Source organism: Anguilla rostrata, chromosome 8, assembly GCF_018555375.3.
Source record: "Anguilla rostrata isolate EN2019 chromosome 8, ASM1855537v3, whole genome shotgun sequence".
Classification (NCBI taxonomy): domain Eukaryota; kingdom Metazoa; phylum Chordata; class Actinopteri; order Anguilliformes; family Anguillidae; genus Anguilla; species Anguilla rostrata.
In genome coordinates this window covers 20,643,546-20,647,559 of record NC_057940.1, presented here as the reverse complement: position 1 = coordinate 20,647,559, position 4,014 = coordinate 20,643,546, and positions in this window count along the sequence as shown.

The window sequence follows — 4,014 nt, the reverse complement described above, 5'->3', positions numbered from 1 at the left end:
TTTTGTCTATTTTATGGGTTGTAGCATAACAGACCACCAATGGTAGACATGGAAAAAAATCTCTTTATCCGCTGGAGTCAGTATTGTTATCATGTCCCAATTCCAAGTTTTATTAGCCTGGCAATGGGAAACCACCTCATGCATCTACTGCTTGTAAGGTGTTGTGTAGTTTTAGTGCAAACAGAATGTCCTAGCCATTGAACACGCTTGATAGATTGGATCCAGCCGTCTTTGGGTTGACAGCACGTTCTGGCCCTCCCTCTCGCTGTGTCAGTTGAAGAGCTAATCATCTCGGTGCACCCCCCCACTCTCCCCCCCGTCTTTATTTCCTCAATCAATGAGCGCTGCTTTGTCTCCCCCCGGCCCGGGTTCAGCTCCCCGGCCGGCGAGATCCCATTGGAATGCACTCCAGCGGCCATAATAGAGCGCAGTGTTTGCGTTTGCATAGAGCGGGGGCTGAAAGGGGGCGTTCTATTGGCCGGCACCTGGGGGGGGCGCGGTAAAAGAGCAGGACGTCCACAAAGGAGAGTGCAGAAAACCACACCGGTCCTTTGTGTCGCCCAGCGGCAGAGGCCCGCCACCATCGCCGCCACACACAAACCGAGCTGTCGGACCAGCAGGGGGGAGGGGGGGCGAGTGGAAATGGAGCAAACAAAACCTCCCCGAAAAGAGGGCCCAGACCCCCCCTCCACCCGCTCAGCCTGCGTCTTATCGGCACGGCCACGTCACCCCTAGCGGCTCGGTCAACCTGAAAGAACAGCGTCCCGCACGGCTCGGTCCCCCCCGCCCCTCCGTGCCCGTACGACCCCTACTGACCGCACAGACCCAGCAATTTCCATTTGTCACTTATTACAGAGCCACTCAGGAGGGCGCTTTTGCCTCCGGCTACGCCCCTCCCCCCGACCCCCCCACCGTCGTCACCATGGGGCCGGATGCCGCCGCCGCCGCAGTTGCTAAGCAGGGCAGGGGTGAGAGTGTCTGTATGTGGGTGGGGCATTTGGGGGGGAGGCCACCAGAACACAGGCCTAGGACCTGTGGATGAAGAGTCAGGTTGGAGCATAGGTTCATGGGAAAGAAGCATGAGTCAGTTTGCTATTTTTGCAGATCAGCCGAGCACATGCACACAAACCAAGAATGGGCTAAGAATTAAACAAATGTTTACATGATAAATGGTTATTCACTCAGGGATTTAATAGTTAATTTAGTATTTGAGTGCCTGTTTCAGGGGACTTACAGGTAGGAGCAGCTGACTGGGAAAAGAAGGGAAATGCTTCCGTAAGCATTGAGACCCCCCCCTCCCCCCCAGTTTGCATTACTGTGAGTTATGAGCCCCCACCTCAAAGCTCAGGTCTAAAAGCAGCAGCAGTGGGCGGAGTCCTATCCCCTCGCGCTCCTTTGTAATAAGGCTGTCATTGGTAGAACGTTAGGCAGAGGTGTGCAGTCTCCTGGAGGCGTGCGGGCTGGGATGCAGTAATTGCAGGACGTCACACAGACGGACTGCAGACCCCTGTTCAGTGGAAGACCCCTGTGTCTCCTATCACTACTGCCATCAGGGAATCCAACGTTAAAGTCTACTCATCAATATCAGCTCTGAAAGGAGAAGTATAGGCGCGGGGATAAAATTTGGATTAAAAAAAAGAATAAAATCAACCAATGACCATGAAATGTCTTAAATGTGAATGTTTTGCCGAGGATTATCCTGTGAAATGATCGAAAGAAGCCATTTAAGATATTTGCATCCTTTATCTAAAAAGGTGATCCTTAACACTCGATGGCACACAAAAAATCTAAGCAAAAAATCTAACGTCATAAACTTACAGCAAATTTTGGTTATTTGAAAAGTATGCTCCTCTCATGGTCTAAGATATACTGCCTTGTTAAGTTCCCAACTTGTGGATTGTGCAGGGTGAGAGCCAATCCCTTCCCCATGGCATGTAGGTGTGATTGGATTCGTCACAGTGAGAAAGGGCCCGGGAACATAAGAGTTTATAGTGGGTGCAATCAGTTCATATGAATAAGAGGGAGACACACACCTTAACATGTATTTTGGAGGGCAGATAATTAGAAAATTGTGCTTCCATCAAAATAATGCCATTGCTTAAAATTCAAGCACTTTGCCAAAATTGTGTTCAACAGTATACAACATGAAAACAGTCCTTCAGAATAGTGTTACCTTGGGGAAAAGAAGGTACAAAGAAAGAGGTGAAAAGTTTGTGAGCCCATGCATACTTTAGATTTGCTTCAGTTAAACTCAGACTTCACCAAATGGTGAACTTGTAATCAAACTCCTGAGGGATTGTGGTCAATATAATCAACTGGCTGCTAACTTAAAACCTCAGCTGATTTGGAGATCGGACACGTTGTACACGCATCTACAGGATAAACATCAGCTCTGTGAGGTTCACCGACTATTTCCCAGACTACACCGGGAGCTGTGGCCCATTCCAACAGACTGCCCCGTTGTGATAGCTCCCCATTCAAAGGCGTGTTGTGCATTTGATGGATGGCGTGGTGTTCAGTTTGTGTGGCGAAAGCCAGAGAGGAGACACACTGGCTCCTTGCCTTTGACAGGGCTGTTGGGACTATTATTGCTTGACCCCATGATAGAGACTTTGAAGACCACACCACAAGGCCACAAAGACTATAGACAGACTGAGGGAGCTACCTACAATGTCATGGTGCATAAAAGCGTAAAGTGACACGATCATTACTGCAACTGTCAAACCCTTAAATGACCTTATCATCACATGTCATTAACTCAGATCCTAATTGAAATCAAATCTGTACAACCTTTACAACATGAAATCATTTGAGGTAAATTTATTTTGCTTTATCAGTGTCCAAAATTGTCCTCATTGCATACATGCCAATATGAAGTTGTTGTTTCTCTGTAGTTCTTCAATTTTAAATAAGTAAACAAATATTTAGCAGTTCAGAACAGATTCAAATAAAAAACGTAATTTATTAAAAATGGATACAATGATTCAGATATTATCTGACTCTATTAATCCTTGATACAAGAATCATAAGCTCCAGTTCTGGAGCGCTGCTGTGTCTGCAGGTTTCCTTCTATCATCAGCCAATTTGGGCCTTGTGAATTACATTTGTAGAATCTTTAGACAAAAAAATCTTAAATGAAGTACTTCATTATTGAAACACACCAAAAACCAGGACTTCAGTTTGCGATCCATGGCTATCTTATATGTTAAATATGTGGGTTTAATCTTGAGAGCTGAGGGATTGGAAGGAATGTATTTAAGTGAAATGCTATTCTCTGTTTATTCTGACTGGATTATCTGAGAGAGATTTGGTATCTTGGCTGCACAGATGAAATCAATCACCTGAACAAATCACAGTTGTCTGGAATGCAGTAATTGCTTTCATCCACACAAACACTTTGTGAAGCTTTATATTCCTCTCCAAAAAATATCTCCCTCTTGTGGCCAGAAGTGGACTAGATTACCAGTGACACGGGTTTTACGCCGACAGAAATGTATGTGTCAATCTAATCTATGATTGAATCAGTTAAGTGTTGGTGTGTACAGCCAATCAACTAATTTCGCCATGGTAATCGATGGAAACAAAAACCTGCATACACCCTGACCTGGACCGAATTGCCCACCCCTGTCCTTGATGGTATTTCCTACATTCACTTGCATATTAATGTACAAATATGGATGGTATTTTTGTGGAGCTCAAAGTACAACAGGGTCATGGCTCCCTTTTCTCCATTGGCATGGACAGTTATACACTGGCTAAATCAGGGGATGTTAGGCAGGGTATGGTGGAAATCCCCTGTCTGACTTGATTCACAAAGAGGGCAGAGCCTGCAGCCTGAGCTTGCCTGGTTTGGGGCGGGGCTTAGAGGGGGGATTCCTTCTGGCACTGACATCAAGGCATGTCTGTTTGCACAGTGGAGCCAAATCCCTGGTCTTCTGCTTCTCGTTTTCCCCGACACAGCCTTAAGTCAGGGAGCATCCAGTCCCTATTGCCCCAGCTAACTTTAAAAGCCAA